Here is a 26,543-nt window from a genome sequence, read left to right on the forward strand (position 1 = left end):
ATTTTCGCACTCGATCTCTGTTAACAATTTGTATACATTAGCTCCTACTAATTAGCAACGTCTCTGAAATAATATCACGATTCAAGACTTCATCAAATGCATCTCTCGTTTCTAAGCAAAAAGCAGCATTAAGTTTACAAACATCCTGTGTTGAATATATATTATTTTAAATAAATTTTATAAAATAGTGTCATATTTTAATAGTTTCCTTAGAACATGCTTTCTGCGAATTTATATATTTTAATTCTTTCAATATTAGTATGAAAATTAATGAGAAGTTATACAAATAAAGCGAATAAGTCCTGGATTATAAAATTGTAAATTCTCACAATTTTATCAATTAGTAAAACTAACGGATTAATTGTTAAAATGTTTGCTGATAAGAAGCGGCAAACTACCATAAATTTGATAACCTATCTACCATATTGACACTCTACAAGTTGGATCCAAAAAGTAAGTAAAAAGTATTTTGAATAATTAAAGTAAGAGTACTCGACAATCTATTTTATAATATCAACAATTATTTCAAGACTTGATAATATTTAAACTGTCACATAATTATCCACTAAATTGATAAACCATATTAAATTAAATTTTATATTAATTTTAATGGTATCAATCTTAATGAGTCACTCACGCCAAACTCACTTTTTTTATAGTATAGGTAGGCGGACAAGCATATGTACTAAGCACCTAATGGTAAGTGGTCACATAGACATTGGCATTGTAAGAAATATAACCATTGCTTATATCGCCAATCCGCCACCAACCTCGGGAACTATGATGTTATGTCCCATGTGCCTGTAATAACACTAGCTCACTCACCCTTCAAACCGGAACACAACAATACCAAGTACTGATGTTTTGCGGTAGAATATCTGATGAGCGGGTGGTATCTACCCAGACGAGCTTGCCACCAGTAAATTCTTCTAATGAATACATGTTGTTATGGCTAAGATAGTCTTGAATGTCGTTATACTTAATTCAAATAATATTTTCTATTCATACCAACATACCAAAAGTCATTTGCGCCTTGGCATTTACATATTATTTTCCATAAATGATGGAAGAATAGAATAGTAAGATAATCAGAATACTTTTATAGCATTGCTTTGCATCAGGTATCAAGAAGGCATATCCTTTGAATATAGTGCTTAATATAACAGTGCTTCTTATTAACTTGATAGGACTCGATGTTTATTGGTATGTAAAATGATATCGAATCAAAAATATATATTCTTTCATTCGAATTGTAAAAGCCAGTAAAGCCTGTGAATGTCACACCGTTAGGCTAAACCCCTAAGCGTTTGAGGAGAAAAGGTAAGTGAAAGTAAAAACAATTTACACTGTGATTCAATAACCGAATGTAAACAGGTTACAAGCCACCCCTCTTTTAAACGTGCCATAAAGAGCATGTTCAAAGTTCAAACATCCTGTAACGTGCCCTAGGAGCGAACGGGGAGATAAGCGACGTGTCTATTGTCAAAAATTCTGCGACCATTTCGCGAACATTCTCAACTCTTGCACCCCGTTTGTGTCTTCCTCCCTTTTTAAAATTTTTTGTGATGCGTGAAATTCGTTCTTTATTTTTTTTTAATTGATTTAATTGTTTTTTGTTTGTTTTGTATTCTTTGATAGATTAGATTAGATTCTATTGTTATTTAAAATTATGTAAAATAATTATTAAATTAGCTGTGTAAAATGAAATTATACATTTATGGTATATCATACATCAATGTTTTACTGATATACAAAATGCTATTTAAAAGTATGTTTCATAATTAAACATTTATTAATCAAAGTTTTTGAATAATAAATAAAGAAAACAGAATCGCAAATAGACTTTCAACAAGTAATTCTTACAAGTTAAAAGCAACCGATATTGATTATATAATATAAAAATATTATAATTACAATTTTCAAAATATATGCTGTAACTTTTGCACGGGTTTTAGCTTGAGTTCAAAGCAAACCTCTATCTATTCGAATAATCTAGCTAGCTTCTATTTTGTATGAAGAATCTGTCTATACAAATGCAGTATGTATAAGGAAATTGCGAACTGCGGGCACCGTTTGAATTCAAATGTTCCCATGTGGCTTCGGGGCCACTGATTAAAACGTCGACGGCGCCTGACATTCGCTTTTCTTCGAATACCTTATATGGAACATTCTGATCTTCAATCGTGCTAACATGTTTTCATGGCATACTTACATTGTATCTAAATTTCCGTACTAATCTACCATTTATATATTTTAATATAAATATAAAATAAATTACTTTTTAATATTGTAGCTAAATTAACAAAGGGTCCAGGGTTCCGAGTTTTTCATGTGATTAGTTGTGATAATCGTGATTAGAATCGGAGGCAAAGGAAAGCGTTTTGATGCGTCCAAAAAAATCTTGATATAAGTACGAGTATGTAAGTCAAACTAAAAAAAATTGAAGATCATTTTCAAAATCATTTTCTCTAATTGATTTCAAAATCATTTTCTCTAATTGTTTTCGAAGACTGACTGAATTGTAAAACCTACGCGAAGTATCTAGACCGCAACTGATATCTTTATAGCCAATATAAACATTTATCGTTCATAGAATTGAATTCGTTGTCCGCTGACACAAAGGACCAATCGCTTATAGCCCTAAATAGCAATCGTTGCTGTTTTAGAATTATTTCATAATCGAATTCAATACTTGGTGGTAGGGCTTTGTGCAAGCTCGCCTGGGTAGGTACCACCAACTCATCACATATACCGCTAAGCAACAGTACATATTTGCTGTGTTCCGGTCTGAAGGGAGACTGATCTAGTGCAACTACAGGTCACCCACATAACATCTTAGTTCCCAAGGTTGGTGACGCATGGCGATGTAAGGAACAGTTAATATTTCTTACAACTACGATATCTTTGAGCGGTGGCGACCACTTACTATTAAGTTAACTATTTGCCCTGTCTATTTTATATAAAAAATAATGTATTCGGTCATGATGTTTTTATTTTAATTAGCTAAAAGAAATAACGTGGTTATGCTAAAACATCAATAAAGGACTTATATTTGCAACATTTTGTTTAGATAATACGCTCATTTACTTTATTGTATATTTTTTTCAAAATAAAACCTTCGATGCCTTCGAAGCCGTCGCCGTTTATCAGTCCGTGTCGTTGTAACATAGTATCGAGAACACGGTGCTGGTTGATGGAAAACACGATGCGCCATAACTTCCTAGAACTACTCTCATCCATTTGGCAATAGTCACGCGTCCAACTTCGCGTAATATTATATTGTTTTACGGTGTTGTTCGAATCTTAATATAATACTTAAAGTTACATTTCTTTTTCTTCGTTACTTATATTTAGTATTTTTTTTTTGGTGAAATATTGCTTTGTAAGTATTTATTCGTCATACTTGTTTGAAAGTTTATATAAAATCCGTTATTTTTTTTTCAAATTTGTAATGAATGAAAACTATTTTGCGAATTTTTTAATTCAATTTAGATGTGTATATACTATACATAAGCAATTTAAACTAATTCTTTTAGTGGAAATGCTAATTAGCGCAATTTAAGTTTTTGCTCATTCAATTTCGTCCGCTCTGTTGCGTTCCGATATGAAGCCATCAAAAATATATTCAAGAAATGTAAAATAAGAACCGGATCGATTTGAGACCGAATGAATAATTGTGTACAGACAGACGTTGTAATGATAATCTAGCTAGTAATGTGGTTAGATTCATTTGCGATAGCCAGGTGAATGATCTGAATGAGTTGAAGGCCAAACATTTTTAGTGGTCGGTTTTTATTTATTAGTGCCTACTTTTTATACGTACAATGAGCAACAAGACAACATGAGTGGATCGCCAATATATCTAAGTATTTAGCGTAATCTTTACTAAAGCATTATTGTATGGAAACAACGCTATCCGCAAAAAATATTTGTGCCCGACCTGGTGAGAAAAATACACGCGCGTTAACTGCATTCTTTAAATATTCTGGATCCTATTAAGATTAAAATCAATGTAAACAAAAGTATTGAAATTTCCAACGTAAACTTTGCTATGAATGCGTACTATTGCATTTTATGCGGTTTATAAAATTTAACGAAATCATTGCTTGATTCTTTAAAATTAGATAATTATTATTTTCTATACCTACTACGCACTATTCAGCGTTGATCACTTTATAAGTAATTCTATACATTAAAATAATAGTTATGTATGTACATCATTAAATATTCGACATTCGTTTATTTCTTCCTTAAATCAGACGCCTCGTCAATGAAATGTGATGAATGAATTTGAATCTAACTTAGTATGCGTCGCGTCTAGTAAGAAGACGGTTCCATTAAAAGCTGACGCGGTTCCACACGCCGAATCCTAATTGATGTCAATTCACCTGCAAACTTGCACATGCTTCATTTGACTGTTCTACTTAAGAAACTTGTGTCAGTAGTTTTGGAATAAGTATGGCTAATGGAAAAATAAGAAAAGCTTATCTAGATGATAAATAGTGGTTTGTTTGAGAATATATATCAAAAGTTTAAAGCATTAAACGCTTACGGCGCATCACGCGTCGTCAAACACATTAATGGTTTAATGATTCATTTAAAAAGGACTAGTCATGCCATTTGGCCAGGTGCTGAGATTGTTCAAATTAAAACGAATGCCAATCCGAGCATGGGGTCAAAATCCTGTACATATGGCCGCATAAACTTAACTTTTGTTACATTGATATAAAGTTTAAAATTCATCAGGTATACCTCGTCGATCTTTGGCCTACACGGTACTACAGGTTATATTTGTGGAAAATCTGATCGTAAAAGGCGTCCGTTGATCACGATCGGTGTCTGTGAATTAGGCTTGATTGCGACTTAACAGACTTATCGATTAAAATGGTTTTGGCGAACGCCATTTATAGGGCTCTTTGGTTATGACTCCTTTGGCACGTACTTAAATTGCTTGTTTAGTGTCGTTAACTGTCGTTGGACACTTGTAATTATGCCATTGTGCTGTGTGACTACTCTAATGGAAATGTAACAGTAATTTGGCGCGAACGATACGATTTATATGCACGATTTCATTTAATTATAATAATGTAAATTTATTTACAGCATCAAACTGATCGTATTTTCACGAACAATTAGAAACCATTTTTAAAATTATTTATATTTCGTCTCCAATATGATTAAATTTAACATTGAAATGTCCAAAATATTCCTATATAAATGAAACTTATGTCTATTAAAGATAAAACAAATACAAGTCTTTAGACTTACTTTTTGCTTCACTAGTTCCGTTTAGGTGTAAAAACTAAATAAACAATAAGTACTACGAACTTGCAAATTACATACTATTGGTATGTATGAAAAATTACATTTTATTGAATTTTCAATGATGTAAGTCAAAGTTTTAAAATATGTTTTTCCATGAGACGTCCTGCATCGTTGTATTGAAGATTCAGGCTACAAGTTCTGAATGGATTGAACTTACGTTTCTCGCTCATTGGTTGTCTACGGACTAAGATTTTAAACGTTTACTGATACAAATAATGCATGCATATAAATAATGAGACGAAGTATTGGGGTTATAAGTTGTATGTTATACTTAAATGAACTTGTACTACTAAGGTTTTTACTTATGTCCCTGACTAAGAAAATCCAATAAAAACAATACAATAAATGTAAGAAATTTAAATAATTTTATAAAACAGCTAGGCGTACGGTCAAATACGCCACCTGATGGTAAGTGTCACCACCGCCCAATAGACATTGAAACTGTAATAAATATTAACCATTCCTTACATCGACAATGCACCACCAACGTCAACGCTACCAACTGAAATGTTATGTCCCTTGTGCTTGTATTTACTGGCTCACTCATCCCTCAAACCGAAACACGACAGTATAAAATATTACTGCCTGGCAGTAGAATATCTGATGAGTAGGTGGTATCCATAGCCTACCACCAAATATATGAAAAGATTCGCTATTGAATAACTTATATATAATACGTTGTTAATATAACCGCAAAACAATCAAATTGGATTTTCATTAAAATAACCGCTACTTATGAAGAGAAGCCATAATAGTAACGCAGGAATTACTTAGCACTCCGCTTGTATTATAACTTGTACAAGCAAAGATGATCGTGTTAAAGTGAGAACGTCTCCTGTTATATTGACACTGCTAGGCTATTTAAAACAAACTATATATTAATCGAAACACTCATAATACGATATTAGAATAATCAAAATTATTGTTAATAATTGTTAAGCCTTCATTGTAACATCATTCGTCATAATCATTATTTACGCGGATTTCTATTTGGTCGAATATTATTCGTGTTTTAATTAAACCACACCACAAAAGATTCAAATTATCGAAATCAAAATTTAATAAGTAGGTCGTCAGAAATATATTTAGTGGTAAACATACAGCTTTATATAATACATAAACATTTGATAACAAAATAAATAAGTTTTAAGCCAACAAAGTTTCCACTTTTACAATGAAACATGGAGTGAACTGAACAAGAACAGTAATTTAAAAGGTAAAAAAATAACAAGAATATTAATGACGAATAGAGTTTTTTAAGGTTTCTAAGTAGATTTAGGTTAAAGGTATAATTTTTAAACGATTATTAGAAACCATCGACTCGAAAAAATTTACATTATTCTAGGAAGCAATGGTCCACCTGTTGGTAAGCCGTTTTCATGGTGAGACACTGCAAGATATAACACACCGATGTGCCATCAACCAAGGTATAAGTATGAGCTACTGTAAAGGCTCCTTCACAAATTTAAATCGAAACACAATAATACAAAATATTGAACAGCAATGACTATTGTTCAATATTCGCCAAGTAAACCAATAATAAGCAGTTCCAATAATGAAGAGATACAACGAATGTTAAGGCTTATTTTTTATTGGTTCCTACGATGTTAACGAATCTATCTAAAGATAAGGTGACCTTTTACCATTATGGAAAGTTTGTTCACCTGCCTTCCTGTTATTAATAAATATATATATACTTTTAATTTCTGGGTAATTACTTAATATACTAATACTAAAGTTATATGTTGAATTACATAATTATACTACATATTGAAGGGTCAAGTTAACTTAAGTAAGTACGTCGAGATGGTCCAGTGGAAAGAACGCGTGAATCTTAACCGATGCTCGTGGGTTCAAACCCGGGCAAGCACCACTGAATTTTCATGTGTTTAATTTGTGATTATAATTCATCTCGTGCTTGCCGGTGAATTGAAATTCTGTCACATGTGTATTCCACCAACCTGCATTGGAACAGCGTGGTGAAATAAGCTCCAAACCTTAAAATTTTAAAATCCTTAAAAAGGGAGAGGAGGCCTTAGCTCAGCATTGGGACATTCACAGGCTGTTTTTTTTTATAGAATAGGAAGGTGGACGAGCATATGGGCCACCTGATGGTAAGTGGACACCAAACGCCCTTAGACATTGGCATTGTAAGAAATGTCAACCATCATCAATGTCACCAACCTTCGGAACTAAGACTTTATGTCCCTTGTACCTGTAATTACACTGGCTCACTCACCCTTTAAATCGGAACACAACAATATCAAGTATTGCTATTTTGCGGTAGAATATCTGATGAGTGGGTGGTACCTACCCAGACGAGCTTGCACAAAGCCCTACCACCAGTATACTTTACTGTACTGCACTGTACTAAGTTACCTTAAATTTATTTTTTCATACAGTGATTATTATAGATTTTAATTCACGGTTTGTCATACTATTTACATATGTCTTACGCGCCATCTCGTCTCTCGAGACAGACTGTATCCCAACCGGAACAAGCTAATAAATTTGTATGTTACACATTAGCATAAGCATCAACTGGGCCACTGAAAACAAAAGTGGTTTCAGTAGCAACTCCGGTTTCTATTAACATTCGAATGGTTTCTTTCAAGTTGAAATATGTACAAGATGATATAAATGACCGTTAATACGCGTGTGATATTTACGCCTGTGTTTTTTAATTCTCTATTATGTTCTAAATTTAAATCTGTGATTGAATTAGTCACTTTTTTTTTAATTTGTGTTATTATCATTTCGAAACGAAGGAACTAAATCTATTTTTTACTATATTAAGAAACTAATTTATATTATACATTAAAAAAAAATTATAGCAAGAAATAAACGTTTTCCCATAGAATAGTTATAAATTTAATGATCAAACCAGACGAAGACGAAGACGCGCTAATCGTAATCAGTAAAAGAGAGTCTACTTGAAATTGTATATTTTCCTTAACTAAGGTCAACAAGTTCAGCAAAAAAAAAAAACTCCAATAAAGATGTGTTCATACAGTCAATAGGTTCTAACAAGGCGTTCGTGGATTGTTGACCGCTCTATGATTATAATGTAATGGTTCATCTTTGTAATGATAAAGACCTGTTTACATTGATGCAATTGACAGGAGTGACAGTGTGTAGTGATCCGAAGTGTTCGAATTTTGAAAATTGTGTTATTACTCGGTTGATTGGTCTGTGTGATTTTCTTCGATGTATTTATTAATGAATGTTATTTATATGTTCTGGCAACTTTTTCTTGTTTTACGAACAATTAAATTAACAGTTATTTTGCACACATGAAATGAATTATAAGCGGTAATTAAGCATGATAATTAAGTGATGCTTGCCTTGTATTGAACAAGCAATATGTGGTTGAGGTTTTCTAACCACTATCTCGGCTCAGATGATAACATGCTTAATGCTATCTAGGATAAAACGCAATTACTTAGAAGATTCAAGTTAATTATAATTACTATTTAGAGCTTGTCTATAAACTTTCTCCAACAAACCTTTCTTAATATATTTTCTTATTATTGAATATATATAGTTATAAGAATAATGTTTGCAATAATTTGAGGTAAGACAGTGTGTCGTAAGCCTTACAGTGAAATGCCGACGGTGTCTATAAATTCAACGGTAGTTTGAGGTTAGCTAAATCAATGAGTTCACATCTGAGAGAATACGCCGGTGTTATAGTAAGTATTATTTAGCCGAGAAGCTTTTAAAGTAATTAAAGATGCGATGGATCTCTTTCAAAATAATTTCGATAGTGACCCTTATGCTGATATAAATAAGAGCTATTCCGTATTTGCGATTTTGGATTTTTAACTTTTGAACCGTGAGAGTGAATGAAAAACATTACGATTTTTGTAAGTTTAATCGCAACATAACGGTCTAGTAATAATATTATTAGATATTATAACTTAATGTATTTCCAACGTTGCTTATAAGCTTTTAATTAATAGTCCATAAATTATTCGATGTATATATTCATATATAGATGAACATTTTTATAACAGCTTCGTGGCTTTCATAATATATATATATATATCCTCGCATTCAAAATTCGTATGAGTCGCATAAAAGTTGCATTCATACGGCACATCCTTTGAGACAGGAGCTTTATCGTAATGCAAATTCAAGATTTAGGGTCGTAGCACTCGGACTTTGTGAGGTGAAGGGCAGCATGTACGCTGGTTGAATGAGGGAGCGATTGGTTTCCTGTCGCTCCGAATTGAACAACATCCGTCGAATGATGTCATTTCGTGTAATAAATACTTGGAACTATTGGCTATTGTGTCGCTGACTAGAGAAATATTGTTATACGTTAACGTTTTGATGTCGTGGAAGTTTTTTATTTCATTAATATGAAACAGCAAATCGATATTCATAGTCAAAGCCTTATTAAGATATGACGATTACACTTCCTTATTAATTGTTAAAAAATATCTTAAATCTGAAATGACCTGGCGAAAGAATAACAGTGGCATATTTTTTTTTTAAATTCATTAATGCTTGTAGTTTCATTCACAAGGTATGTTTTCATATATAATGTCGTTAGTTTTATAGCCCTGAGCGCATAGATGTTCTTTGACATATTTTTTTTTTACAATCGAAAGATTTTGTTTTGAGTGTATATTAGTAGAGTTACAGGTTGTTTATATTTAAACTGTTGGATAAGTTTTAACTGTTCACAAAAGTAATAATAATATACTATGAAAGTTATTACTTAAAAAAATTGATAATTTTCTTAATACAGAGAAACCGATATGATAGACTTGAGAATTAAATGTTACATTTCATCGCCATAAATAATTTATCGATATCAAATTTATTTGATTTATCATAACGATAATTTGGTTCTTCGTAATTAAATATAAATGAAAAAAAAAAACGTCGTTTGCCTCGCCTCTCTGACATAGTGACATTAGTATGTATATTGTGTGTGTGTCACATTAGTGCCTATGCTTAATTAATAAAATGTTAAATCATAGAACATATTGAAAAATACCAATTTTGAATCAGGTTTTTGTCGAATTCTGATATCAAGTTATGGAAATTACTTACAAAAATGTATTAAATTAATAATAATTTAAATAAGCAAACAGATGCTCAGCCAAAAATATAATATCGATGTACGAGAGATAGACAGATGATAACCGGTTCAGTAAAAGCAATCTGCACCAACATCGCTATAGAAAGTTAATTCTTATCGCAATAAGAATAAAGGTGATAATTTAATGCATAAGTCTATGTCAAACTTTAAAACAGTGCAAAATTTATCAGAGTTTGCAAAATTAAAATGTGAATAACGATTATTGTGGTATGGTTTAATTGCGCTTTTTTAATTATTAATGAGTAACATAAAGGTAGATGGTCAAACAGACAGAGAGACTCCAATTATAGAAATGACGATCAAATGTGCTTAAGAGTCTTCTTGAATAAAGAATATTTTGAGTTTAGTCATGTAAGTAAGTGATAAGGATTTTTCTTGCACCGGCAATGCGTTGTCAATCATGGAATCTACGATGATGATCATCTTGTGATTGTATTTACTCTGTAGAATATTTAATAAGAGAACGCTACCTATCCAGTATCTTTACTCAATGCCCCACCACCAGGTGTTCTATTGATTATACGTAATAGTTTAATGTTTTTTTTATAGAATTGGAAGGTGGACGAGCATATGGGCCACCTGATGTTAAGTGGACACCAAACGCCCTTAGACATTGGCATTGTAAGAAATGTCAACCATCGCTTATAGCCGATGCGCCACCAATCTTGGGAACTAAGATTTTATGTCCCTTGTGCCTGTAATTACACTGGCTCACTCACCTTTCAAACCGAAACACAACAATATCAAGTATTGCTGTTTTGCGGTAGAATATCTGATGAGTGGGTGGTACCTACCCAGACGAGCTTGCACAAAGCCCTACCACCAATAAAATTGTAAACAATGAAGGAAGAAGAATGAAACTAGTTGACGTATATTTATATAGGGCGTCCGTAACTACCTATTTCGTTTTATTACATACCCCACCCCACCTTCCATCCATCTAGCTTTTTTTTTTTTTTTTTCGAGTAGGAAAGGCATTTACGCCTGCCGCCCGGACACGACCGGGACGGGTATGTGGGACTCACGGGGCAGAAGGCCATCGTCCTACCCACTAAAACCTCCTCGTTTCCTTCTCACCGCATGGTGGCGGGGTTACGGGAACGCGTTAGCACACCACTGCGACCCCACCTGCGGCCGTCGCTTTGGATGAGCGACCCACCTGTTGTTTTTTATTGAGGTTTTCTCCTCTCGACCCGGCCGGTGAAGGCAAGGCCCTCGGTCCCACCACAGGCTGGCGCCTGGATGGGGAAACGAGTTTGAGAAGGCGGTAACCGAAGTCTGTCCGCCCAGCATCGACACCGAAACTGGACGAACCCGCCTCTCCCTCCTCCTCTACTCCTCTACTCCTGTCTCCGGCAGCCCGAAAGGACTCCAGAGACCAACTCCTCCTCTCTCCGGCGGCCCAAAAGGACCCCGGAGTCCTCCTATTTGCCACGAAGCCGCTCGCTGGTCCACTCTGCGCAACAGAGAAGTCCCAGGAGCGGCCCGCGACACTTCCGCCGCGTCAGTCTCAGCCGCGATCGACAAGCATTCCGGAAAAACATCGGATTGCTGGTCGACCCCGTTGCCCAGGGTGCACCACGTGGAGGTGACTGACATGCACCCCTTCCATCCATCTAGCCTAACGTTATTTGACTTAACACCCTAACTGTGGGGTTATGCGCATATTTTGACTTTTCTTTTCTTTTCAATTATGAGACCATTTTTTACTGGTAGTTGACTTGTGTAGGGTCATGTTGGATACCATAATATTCTACCTCTAAACTTTTTAGCTTTAAGTTTGAGGAGTGAATGAGTGAGATCGTCATCTTAGGTGAAGAGGTTTGCGGCGCATTGATGATGTAAGGAGTATTTCTTGCACCACAGGTCTATGGAAGAAGGAATATTTACCGTCAGCAGGCATTCCTTAAGTAAATTACAAAATCGCATTTTCAATTTCTAATAATCATATCATAATCTGTTTTAATTAATTGAAAATTCGAAATCTAGCCGTACGTCTCGATTTCGGAGATTAAAAATAATAAACAGGATACATATTTCTTAAACGTGTTGTCTGTTCTTGCATGACGCGGAAACTGCTAGAATGAATTAATATGTTACTCTGCTTGTTAATAGTTTATTCCTTGCATATGTAGATAGGTTTGTATAGGTATCCTATTTTTTGTCCAACGTAAAGGATAAAAAACAACGTCTACGTTACCAAAGTCCATGCTACATAAGTCATTAGCGCGGCTTACGATATAGAAACTTAAAAATAATGTAGATAACATTTTATTCGTTTAAATTCTAAACGTTTAAATAAATTGTGTTGTCTGGTGTTTTGTTAGTCTATGTTCTCCTAACTGCACGATATTAATTTTGCGTTGTATCATCTGTGCAGCGCAGATTAAAGAAAGTTTTTACCGACGTAGTATTCTAAGGAAGGCGTTTCGCTCAGAATTCTGATGTACAAGAAATTCTGTACAAAATGTTTATATAATTTGCGTATCATTTTATAACGATTATATATAATATAACTTTAATTTAAAATGTATAACTTCAGATATGGCCAACAAAACCTTGGTACTTATAAGTGTTTCTTAGTAAGTTTTATTTTATTTCGTTATTTCATAATAACAAAGTGATGTTGACTGCCTTGCTGATATAGTAGCTTGCCTATAACACTACAGATCAAGAGGCAAGGGGGCCTAAATCCTGGGTTCGGCCATTAAAAAGCTAGTATTGAATTTGTGCCTGCCAATATGTGCTGATGAATCCTTCTCCTTATCAGAGTTTTAGCTAGCCTCTCATGCAATTTAATGTCAACTTCCTCAAGAACGTTAGACTATTTAACTTTAGAATATAAGACAACGGTAGCTTTCACTTGTCTCCTGACGTTAGGTGTCGACACAGCTTCTGACGAATCTCATCTCAGTTTATCAAGCTAGCTAAATGTCCCACTGCTGGGCTAAAGGCCTCCTCTCCTCTTTTTGAGGAGAAGGTATTGGAGCTTATTCCACCACGCTGCTCCAATGCGGGTTGGTGGAATACACATGTGGCAGATTTCAGGGAAATTGAAACAGACACATGCAGGTTTCCTCACGATGTGTTCTTTCACCATAAAGCACGAGATGAATTATAATCACAAATTAAGCACATGAAAATTCAGTGGTGCTTGCCCGGGTTTGAACCCACGAGCATCGGTTAAGATTCACGCGTTCTTACCACTGGGCCTGGTTTCCCTTCAAAACGTATAAATCTTTCGCCTATACGCTTCACCATTACACAAATACATCAACGCCCAACAGCCGGACATTAACCTTTAAATATACTAACATATGTATCTGCCTAGATTTTTTTTAAAAAGCTTAAACATCTAACATTAATCTAACGATATTGTTTTAAGTATTATAAATAGACATAAAGTAGCGACGCGATAACTATCTATGTAAAGTAACGATTTTGAGACTTGCGTCGGTGTCCGCCCGTGGGTATGTAGTACGCATATAATTGCATAATAAATGAGCCGAAGGTAAACGCTCTGTAGTGAGGCTGATTAAGACGGATTAACACGACGGTGGCCACGCGGTCAGCGAACGTCGGACCGTTACGAGATTGAATCTTCGGTAACTATCCTCTGGGTGGTCGGTAGCTTTATTTTTAGATTAAAACTGAAGATTCGTTTTTTGTGATATTTTCTATGTATATTATTAAAACGGTACATTAATAATTAATTTTATATCAATTGCATTTATTTTAGCTATTGATGTTATTATTTGTTAAATATTTCATGTAAGTCTTGTATAAAGAATGATTGTTTAAAATTTTTCTCTGCATTAAGATAAAAATTTAATTAATAACTTTGTTAGTATCACAGATAGATAAATTAAATTGAGAAATATAATGATAATAATTACGATTAAATCTTATTCATGCTATGCAAAATAATTATGTACCTTTATGAATGGTGTTAATGAATGAATTTTCGAAATACGCATTCATTTGTTTTCAACGATATTTGTTATTTAAAACCGGTTGTGTCGTCCCAGTGTCCATACAGTGTGCAAAGTGCGAGTTTTATTACTTATTCGATAGCGTTGACGGTTACTGCGATTTTTACGAAATGAAAACAGCGCTGTCTCGTGACAATAATCGGAATTTTTTATAAGTTAATTTAGTTCACATTTTAAAATTTTTCATAGAATTTGTCCCGTTTAAAAATGCGGTACGTTATGGTACGGTAATTCAGATGATGGTTGATAAAATTAGTTTAAAGTTGTAAACTTGAAACTTAAATCGCGCAAATAACTTTCATTGTCACAATACTCGACCCAGCGTTGAGGCTACTTCCTCTGCTGTAGCCTAAAAGCTGGTTTGCTGTTCATTGTACGACGTCACTCTGCAAAACTAAAATTGATTACGTATTTTATGAAATTTCTATACATGTGTATGGGCTTATGTTCATATAGGCAAATAGCCTCAGTATAATGAACACTTAAATTCAATTAGATTTAGTAGTACATAAAAATGCAGATGAATAAGTTGATATTTCCTTAAATTAAGTTCAATGGGAATTTGATAATGTAGGCAGACTAGGGCCAAATTTTTGCGTTGTTCGTCAAAAAAAAAAAAAAGAAAATAGTAGTTCTGTTTTAAGTTACACGATAAATCAATTGAAGTATCACTTTGTCTCGTAATCTCATCAAATGAAATGTCTACAATTGTCTATATGTATATAGGGTTACTAATTAACTGAGAAGCCGGCGAGCCGGTCAACGACACGGGCCTTGGCATTGCTTCGACTGATGGTTACGTCACCGCAACCTGTCAATAGGACGGCGTTATGCATTCGACGCGCATTCATTTTTATGTCTCTCAAACATGTCTTTATTTTAAAATTTATTATTATATTTCGGACTTATTGTTGGAACTTATATTGGGAGATTCGAACGTGTTCTGGATTGTGAAATAATAAATTTGTATTATTAATTTAAAAAAATATTTATATTTCGAACACATCAGGATTTATGCTCATTTTCATTGCCTGAATTGCTTACTGCGAATGATAATCAAATGATATTTGAACTGAGTTATAAAATATATAATTTTTAATCTGTTTACATAAATCAAATTATAATGCAATTTTGACACCTGCATTAAACCATCCGCTAGGCGAATGAAATTGAATAATTACTGTATGGGAAATATGTTATTATATTAGTCGAGTTTTATTGGCGTGGGATTGTTTCGCTTCGTGCCCCGGTGTTTGTTTTCGCCGACAGCTGATGAATATGTGTTGCGACAATGTTTTGGTTAAGGTTTAGGCCAATGTCACACATTGGTGTACATGATCGAGCGATTCTTGATTGCAAATTTCTACTTTCTAACTATCAACGACCAATAGCCTGACACAATAATATGTTGTGATTATATGTATATGATACTGGTTGATTTATAGATAATTGCATACATAATCCTGATTCTCTTGAAGGTTGATGAGTGGTACAATATTTATGAGTAAGGTTTATGTGCCTCATACATGATCAATTTTATTTTATTTTATTTTATCTCATTCATTAATTAGTTAATTATTAGTTCTATATATTTTAATTATTATTTTTGTGATTGTGAGTGTGATTCTAGTTATTAATGTATGTTATGTAATATTAATGTAATAACATGTACCAAAAGTATGAGCGTTGATGCCTGAAAAATAAAATAAATAAATATGTGTAAGGTGCTATTTAAAGCACAAATACTATAATAAATACGTAAGAAAAAAACACCTTAGAAATATTTTGTTACTTTTTTTAAGTTTTATGGATCCTTAAAGTAAATAAAAATGACATCGACATGCATTTAAATTTAAATACATATATAAGTTAAATATAATTTCGTCTACAAAAATTCTAGCTCATATTTAAAATTTAAATATTAAATTTATAATATAGTATGTATAATATTTATACAACTAGTAAGAAAAATAAAATAAGTTTTTTTTTAATCCTTTTATTGTAAAATGTATAATAAATATTTTTTGTTAAATATTTTAGAATTTAAGACAGGTATTTTGCAATAATAATAATTTGGTTACATAATTCTGATCATCGTCTGAATAACACAAAACCGGTGCCGTCTAACGAAATGCGCATTAAAAATATTGCGTTGTCAACGAATGACGGCCTTTGTCTGCGCGGAAAAATGTTCAGTTCATAATAAAAAAAAATATTAACCTTGAATAATAAATAGCTTTTTAATTTTCAAATATACGAATCATTAAATAAATATTCTTTAATGATTAAATAACTAAAAAGTGGACGGGAAACGTATAATTTCTAAACAAACAAAAAAAGTGAAAATTCAATATTAATAACATATTTTTTGTGGTTTAAAAATTCAATTAATTTTAGTCTTAGATGGAAGGAAGTCGTAGTAAAATTTACATTGCAATTAATTTAAATACATACGTTATCTCTGTTTAATGACAGTTTATTAATTAAACCAAGAAAGCAAATATCAATGAAAATATAATATTTTTAATTAGTTACTATTTTGATCCATAATGACTTTCGTTATTTTATCCGGCAAAAAAATTTAGGCTAAACTTACCTTAACTTACAAATTAGCAAGAGTTTCTTATTGAGGTATGATGATGGGTACCATCGTTTATGTTATATTGGACAAGACATTGTCGCTGAAGAAGTGGACCTAAGCCATACAGGGTTAATCACAGTGTTGTCACTGAGAATAATTTCATCATCATCACCAGTATAGTTTATTCCAATAGAAGGCGTATAGATAAAAAACCTTAGGTTTATATATTATTATTTTTTTGCAGCCTTTTGCCGTCCACTGTTTAATTTAATTTGACTCCCGAAGCTCTTATGACAACTTCATCAACTGTTAAATAAAAATTTTTCAGGAATCCATAACGACCATAGATTATACAAAATCTCGACCATTGATATCACCTCAAACTAATGTCAAAGTGGTTTGTACGTCTTTACTTATCCTATAATTGGAATAGGCTATAGTTATGTAATATTACATAGCGGAATATTTTAAAACAAATTGTAACTTCAGTTACATTTGAAATATTCGTCCTCATAATTATAATGTTTTTTGTTTCTTTTAGTAACACGATAGTAGCCTTAATGCAGATGCCTACATAAATATTCTAGATATACTAAATTCTCAATGACACCGATTTCCAGCGTCTCCGTCAGTGTTTGGTAACCGCTAGGTTATCATATTTTTTGCAGATAAGAATGTAAAACATGCATTCTAATTATTTTTGGCAATCGATTATAATGAAAAAAAAAGCAACAAACGGCCTGTGCTCGACATGTGAGCGTTACAAAAAAAAATGCATGTGTGTCTCTTTATAAGTGTTTAGTTCCGTATGTTTGCGTGTGAATATTTTTTTTTTATATGTAACCTTTTGCTATGCGGTATTCGGTGGAACTAATTTTACGACGGCGTGTAAGGGAAAGGGGTAGAGTGTAATTTTGTTCAATTTATAACGTAATGCAGATGTTTATGATTGTTAAGTTCATCTCTTTTTCTGTCGCCTAACATCTGTACTTTGAATTGATGTGTACCGTTTTGATCGGTAAATAAGCCAGTGTTTAAAGAATCCTCGATTTTCAACCAACACACAGACAAGGTATGTATAAATTATGAATATTTAGACTCTTGGTAGTATATCTATTTTATACGCAACTAGACCGACAGTTTCATCGCGTAAAATTTTAATAATACAATAATTATAGAAGCCTGATTCGTACAGTCCGCCATATTTGTTGATGTTTATGGTTACTGGTCCCTCTTTAAAGCCGTGGCGTTAAGTTATATAGCCTTAATAAACGGATTATCTCTCACAAATAATTATTCAAATATGTAGGACTTAATAGTTTCTGAAGTTAGTGCGTTTAGCGGTACACACTCTCCAGCTGTGTGCTAAATATTAATATGGGTTGACGTCACTGACAAGGTTAATAAAATGGACGAAATTCGCTATATTTTCAAACCTAACTAATATAAATAGAAAAATGGGTTTGTTTGTTTTTGCTTTGATTGTTACACCTTAAGCTTTTACCGCTTAACTGTTTTTCACATTGTCAGGTACGGAAACGACATGGATACGAAAGCATGTGGCAAACTGGTGGTGTATATTGTTTAATTATAGAAATTGGTTTTAAATTGTCGAAACTGATTTTATGAACACATTTCTATGATTGTCGCTTCAAGCTACTTTTTGGCCTCATCGCAGATCAATAAAATTATACTTGAATCAATTAAACTACTTTACGAGATAAAATTACCACTGGTGTACGGAATGTAGATTATATCGAGAGAAAGCGGCATTGTATTTATATACATATTTACGTATACATACATCATATATTACTGGTGGTAGGGCTTTGTGCAAGCTCGTCTGGGTAGGTACCATCCACTCATCAGATATTCTACCGCAAAACAGCAGTACTTGGTATTGTTGTGTTCCGGTTTGAAGGGTGAGTGAGCCAGTGTAATTACAGGCACAAGGGACATAAAATATTAGTTCCCAAGGTTGGTGGCGCATTGGGTATGTAAGCGATGGTTGACATTTCTTACAATGCCAATGTCTAAGGGCGTTGGTGACCACTTCAGTTGGTCCATATGCTCGTCCGCCTTCCTATTCTATAAAAAAAATCTTGTATGAAGAACATTAAAATAAAACTTCAAGATATTTTATCATGGCTTATTAATTAATATGCTCATGCTCTAAATATATTAAATAGTAAAATATACGAATGTATCTTAATATATCATCGCGCTGAACCCTAAACATCTATTATGTATTGTATATGCGATCAAGTTGCCACCCGGATCCTCTCTTATTGCGAGATAAAGCACAGGTCACCGAAGCACAGAGGCTATGTTTATTTTATTGCTTCAACAATGTATTTATTTATATGCCTATAACATATGAACAGATACATAACTTACTGATAATGATAATATTGCAATTAAAATGAATTTTAAAAATAATGTCTCGTAATAAATTATAATATAATAATATGAATGAATCCGATTGCTGTATTTATCTGTGCGGTTAATTTTATTTTTTTTTTTAAATATATTGTACTTTGATAATGATTATTTCTTTTTTCGTGTGTAAAGAGATTTTGTCGTTAATTTATACGTGAATACTTTTTTTTTGCCTGTCCGCCTACCTATAACATAAAAATGCTGAATATATTTTAGGGTATCGGAATTTTGTAGACGTATTATATTAATAATTATAGAATTATTTTTATAAAGCGGAGTTCATTGTCTTCTGCTTCATCAGGATAAAATTAGAAGGTTTATAAAAATACGGTTTTAATATTTTAACGACTGGAATAAAAACTGAACGTTTGTAATGAGTTTCTCTCAAAATAATTATTTTCTAATTCATTTGATAATATCTATAACGAAATATCAAGAGCCGCGGTTTAATTATGACGTTTTCGATGACGTCACCATGTTTGGTTAGGCAAAATAAATACATTACATATATTGTCTGAAATTAATAACGGTAATTAACATTTTTAATTATTATTACCATACGTACACGCTCTACAAGCCAGCTACTCTGTGCTATCGGACATGACATCTCATTGCTTTGTTCTTACTGATACGTATCACAGATGTTAACCGTTAGAACAGAAAAAGCGCCCATCACAATCTTATCGCATAGCTAGGTGGTGCCGAAACTAACCAATCGTCTAACAAGCAATTACTTCTATATCCGGTTCAAGGATACTGTTATACCTTTGGGATTATTTGATTCGCGTCCGCGATTTTTACAATGGAATAACATTTACTAAATAAGAATTCGTATTCATAATAATTATTATTTATTTAAATATATATGCGGAACAAAATTATTAAAAAGCTTTAGTTTGTCTGAAATTTGGCTAGATTGTACTGTCATCAGCGCCAAAATTGTGTGCAAAATTTCAGCCATAAAACTGGTTTAAGATTTAGTTGCAAGATTTAACCCACACGTACGACTAAAACGCGTGTGTGGGTTAAAAGTTTAAGTTAAATTAAAGCTTGTATAACTACTATAGAAATCATGATTGCGTGTAATGATGTCAATATTCGATTTAAAACGATCGTTGATCTTTGATTCACTTCGCGCTTATGGTTTTCTTATCACCAATGGAACACACACAGACACATGTGTTGTGGAGTAGCAAGTTAGATATTCTGACCTTCTCTTCAAAGGAGAGACGACCCTTAATTAGCAGATGGCTAATTACAAAATGATAGTAACGTCGACTGTAATTAAGCAGACGCGTGATGTATGCGAGCAAAAACGTAGCTCGCAGAGTCAGCATGCTGAAGTAAAGTAAAGTAATAAACAGACCCGTTGTTCGAAGTATTGATAACATATGGAATAAACAAGAATAGTCTGCAAATGGAGACTAAAACTCAGAAAATGAAGCACACGGATCTAATTAACTGATGAAAGAAGACCGCTGGATGTAGAAGATAAAGAACTGGTTAAAGAGACGCAAATTACAAGGTCCACCTTTGGACCTTTGAATGGTTTTAGATGGATAGAGCTCCCTTTCACTTCATCTCAAAAAATGTGTAGACGTAGTATTTCATTAGTAGGCTTAAAACCAGTGTACCGTTATCCAGTACCTCATTTTTTGCATAGTAAATCTGCCATAATATATATACATAAGAATATTCAGTCGACGATAAAGCTGAGTCGAAATTAAGCCTCAATTTATTCTCATTTCAAACTAAGGTCATTGCCCTGTGGTGATAAATCACGGGTTGAACATTCGATATTAGAATCTTTAATTACAAAAAAGCCTTAAGAAGTTAGACCTGAATTTTCGTTAATGAAACTCTTAATACGGAACTAATTTTAGGTTTCTCAGACGTAAAAAAGCATAATAAGTATGAAGTATAACTAACGATGCTAACGTTTTACTTTTATCCGTATATTCGCGTTGGTATCTCAAAACTCAGAATAGACTGTAATAATAATTCTAGAAACTTCGTTGTTAGCTTCACGCGTAGTGCTTTAACATGTTGATGAGTTTATTTTAATAAAATTATTAGCACATTTTTTTAATGTCACATGAATTAAATTATTATATACTTTGGAAATAATGTAAAACAGAATTAACGCCTATTTATATTAAATTTAGAACTAAATACTGACAATTAAGAAAAGGAAAATAAAAACATTAACAAAGACGTAACATCTTAGTTTTCATAGTTGATGGACTCTGTAAAAAAATTAAAAAAAAAACTGATCCCATATCTGAGTTATACTTCATATATTTAAAAAAAACAATCGAATTGAAAAATGTCCTCTTTTGAAGTTGGTTAAAAATGGTATAATATTATTATGCTAGTCGTGATTGCTGTTCACGTAATTAATGGTTTCTATCCCCGACTAGGAAAACAGATTTTAACTTTATTCAAGCTCAACAATTTTCTATATTCTATGTCGTTTCGGACATAGCAACCCCCCAACATCACTCAACACTTGATAAATTTATTTTTATTAACATGTATATAAAGATTTATCAGCAAACGATATTTGCATAAATTCCACATGTAATAATCAATTGACTCAAAGCAACCGTAACTAAGTGACTGTGTTAAAGGTCTATGCACTTGATCTCAGAACAGGTAACATCAGAAATGACACCGGAATCATATAGCATACAATAGTTGAATACACTATAAATAAAGCCGAGATGGCCTAATGGTTAGAACGCGTGAATCTTAACCGATGATCGTGGGTTCAAACCCGGGCAAGCACCACTGAATTTTCATGTGCTTAATTTGTAATTACAATTCATCTCGTGCTTGACGGTGAAGGAAAACATCGCGAGGAAACCTGCATGTGTCTAATTTCATTGAAATTATGTCACATGTGTATACAACCAACCCGCATTGGAGCAGCGTGGTGGAATAAGCTCTAAACCTTCTCCTCAAAAAGGGAGAGGAGGCCTTAGCCCAGCAGTGGGACATTAACAGGCTGTTACTCCTACTATAACATTACTAAACTATTTTGTTTTAATACGCTATAAAATGAGTAGATTTTCTTTTTCTGTATAAGACATCTGAAGGTTTCATTGTTTTGATCGGTGTTACAATTTAAACAGGAAAAATTTCGTACACGTCTTCAGTGATACAGAAAACAACATAGTAGCTTACACTTACAGGTTACAGACGTACCTTACACTTCCGTGTAATCACACGCAGGCGGAAACTAAGTTAATCGTTTCTACCATCCGACATCAAGCTTTGTTTTTGTTAATAATTGTGTTATATAAAGGCTGAACATAGTAAACAAACTGGTCGTGTTAGGGCAATATAAAAAAGCTCAAAGTGCCAACTTACTGTACAAAAAAACAATTATAATACCGTCTTTCAAAAGTATAATATACTTTCGTACCGAAATCTGAACGCATGATTTCTATTTAACTGATTGCTCTTGACTAGAAGAATCGAAGGAATACATCAGTGGATCGACTGTAATGCGAATCTATTTATTCGTCTACCATTTCTTTTGTTTGACGTTCTATGTACTTAGCACTTCTTGGAATTCATCGAGATTGATTAACGCGGGCAAGTGAACGAATTCAACTGTGCCAGTAAGTGTGCCAGTACCAGTCGGATGTATTCTAGCTCGCTTTACGACGTATTAACGGAACTTTTGTTGGAATGTTCTCGAACTATAATAAGGATATTTCATTTATTGATGAAAGCATGATTATAAAGTGAACGAACGATCGCTGTAACGCTATTCTGTAAAAAACCTAATTCGCTTGAAAACCGACTAACGGTGATACGGTATTTAGGTGCGTGTATTCTTTAAATGCTTTTTTTTATTTATTTATACAAAGCAAATTCAGAATAATGTAATTTGTTGGTATTATAATATATTAGTAAAAGTTTGTTCTTTTAGTGCGTATAAATAAGTGTGTGAACATTGAATGGACGAAGGAAATTATTCACGGCTATGTTATCTTCGACGGAATATTAAAAAACTCAATCCTCAAAATAAATACATCTTTTTTTTTCGTTGAGAATAATATTCTTAGGAATGTCAATCAAAGTTAATTCATAGTTTTATTTTATCTTTTTTCGTTATTATATAATCTTCAAAATTATTTTAAAAAAAAAATCTAGCAATCTCGAAAATAAAAATATATTTTGTTTGTATTTCTTATAAAGTTCTTAATTTAAGAAAAAAGATAAGTGTTGCATAATTAATTTGACAGTGTAAATTTAATTACAACGTTCTTTTTATCCTAAAATAAAACTAACTAAGCCTTACTTTTTACAAGTTAATTATTACATAAAAAAACTAAAAACTACTAGGGAAGCATGAAATCTTGACATTGCCATGAAGGATGTTTTTTAAACAATAATATCCTAAAATAGTGAACATATTTTTAAAAGTAATTTGTACCACAAATAAGTACTAGGAAGGCATGAAATATTGGTAGTGTGAGGCGATTTGTTAACCGATGACTTGTTAGGCAACTATTACTTTTTTAACTTTTCTCAGACTACGGAGCGCCTCGGACCATTAGTCATGTGGCGGGGAATCCGGAAGTGTTTCATTACTAAGAAAATATTTTGATAAATATTATGCAACGAGTTGAGAGCGCAACTTTTAGTCGTGACGACTTCGTATATGAAAATAGTATAAAAGTACTCTTTGTGTTGATGTAAAGTTGTATTAAAAAATATTTAAAAGGCTCAAAAAATAAAAAATAAATGACTATGTATCTTTTAAATAAAAAATAGATCTTTTTTTTTAAATAGATTAACAAATAGGCCACCTGATGGTAAGTGGTCACCAGCGCCCATGGAGCACTATAAGCATTGTTAACCATCCCGTACATCCATGATAAGTGGGTGGTAACTACCCAGACGGGCTTGCCCAAAGTCTTACCAACAAGTGATATTTTTGTTTCTAAAAAAATATTACACATATATACAATATAATAAATATGCTTTTATATATATAATAGATTTTTTCATTACGCAATACAGCAGTACATGGTATTGTTGTGTTCCGGTTTGAAGGGTGAGTGTGCCAGTGTAATTACAGGCACAAGGGATATAACATCTTAGTTCCCAAGATTGGTGGTGCATTAGCGATTTAATCGATGGTTAACATTTCTTACAATGCCAATGTTTATGGGCGTTGGTGACCACTTACCATCAGGTGGCCCATACGCACGTCCGCCTACCTATACTATAAAAAAAGTAAATGGACGGGACAAACAAATAATCATTCAATTACATATACACATTTGTAAATACACTACACGCAAATACTTAAGACATTAGTACCAATGTCCTTTATTGATGTGTGACAATGCACAATGTCTTTACATGTGTGTGGAATGTAACACAAGTAAACATTACATATACGTGTGAGTATGTTTGCGTATTCGTGTGTGTTCGTGTTGTCTTTTCAAACGATAAAGATATAAATAAAATCTATTCTGTAAACCTGTAAAAGCTCGTTTACACATACCCGACAACGAATAGGCGTCAAGACGTACATAATATGTCGGGGAATCCGGAAGTGACGTTGGTCAATACTAATTATGTTGCATGCTTCGGGGATAAGTTTAGCGCATGTTTGTGAGAATATGTTAAATGGCGTAACGAATTTAAATATTTTTCTGTGTTATTTGAACAATACATTGATAAACAATGCGCTGTCAATCTCGGAATCTAACAGCCAGATTGGAGGTGGGGGGCAGGGTTTGAGTATAAAAAAGTAGTATGTCCTTCCTTGGGTCTTAAGCTTCTTTCATAAAAGTGAAAGCGTAACAGACCGAGTTACTTTCGCATTTATAATATCTATAGGTTAGTACACACGATAAGCGAGTGATTAGTTAAATAATGCCGTGTTTTCTTTCGAATTTCAAATCAGTAATGTCAGAAAGGGACAAATCATTGGTTAACTGAGTCGCTAAGCAAAGTTTATAAGTGCGGTCGTTAGTTTGTATGTGTTTTGTGATGTAATGCCACTGATTTACTCATTCTTTCTACTAGTATACAAGATGTACATATACACATTCCTAGTATTATTTGTATAAATCGTTATGTCACTTATGTACTATGGCTAAGTTATAAGGCCATTTGGATCTGAGGTTCTGGGATCAAATCTCGGAGTGAGATACAAATTTTCTTTAAAAAAATGGAAAAACCTTTACGCTGTTGGTGCTGCGCCTGTACTCTCCAGTTACGTCGGATTTCACTCTAATCGAATAGTGCTAGTTTCGAAATAGCGAATCCACATGTGTATGAGCACACATACTGCACTATTACTTCTTTACTAGTCTGTTGAAAATGGAATATGTGACCGGTAGTCCGTTTTCCTGACAGCATGCTCCAAATGATTATTCATATAATTAATATATTTTAATCCTTTACTTGAGGATATATAGTTACATTGCAATTGACATATTAAAGACAATCAGTTGAACATTGTTCTGCTCCGATGTGGTATCGCGTTAATCTAACAAAGTGCATCGCTACGACCGTTTCTCTTTACTTAGCCGTCATTCACTTTGTTTAATGGCGCTACGTTACATCACTGTCGGCTCAGTAAACTGTTTTAGCATTAACTGGCGTTAAACGTTTGCTTTAGCCGGAATCGTTAACTAGCTCGGTTCGAGGTACAGCCGGTCGTCCACTGCAAGTGCAACGCTATGCATTGCAAACGAAGTATAATTCATAATATAGATACTGAATATTTACACGACGATTTTCTCTTTCTCTTTCTGTCATCATTTAATAATGTCCTCCAGACCGATTTCGGCCACGGCGGCCGATCTCAAATTAAGCACATGAAAATTCAGTGGTGCTTGCCCGGGTTTGAACCCACGATCATCGGTTAAGATTCACGCGTTCTTACCACTGGGCCATCTCGGCTCATTTCAATTTTCATGTGCTTAATTTGTGATTATAATTCATCTCGTGCTTTACAGTGAAGGAAAACATCGTGAGGAAACCTGCATGTGTCTAATTTCACTGAAATTCTGCCACATGTGTATTCCACCAACCCGCATTGGAGCAGCGTGGTGGAATA

At 33.3% G+C, this 26,543-nt stretch overlaps 1 protein-coding gene across 1 annotated transcript in view; it reads left to right on the forward strand.

Moving 5' to 3' along the window:
• The window catches only part of LOC126774468 (tRNA dimethylallyltransferase), a 240,990-nt gene that overhangs the window by 27,433 nt on the left and 187,014 nt on the right, over positions 1 to 26,543 (forward strand). The window lies entirely within an intron of this gene.

This window comes from Nymphalis io, chromosome 16 (assembly GCF_905147045.1).
Source record: "Nymphalis io chromosome 16, ilAglIoxx1.1, whole genome shotgun sequence".
NCBI classification, from domain to species: Eukaryota; Metazoa; Arthropoda; class Insecta; order Lepidoptera; family Nymphalidae; genus Nymphalis; species Nymphalis io.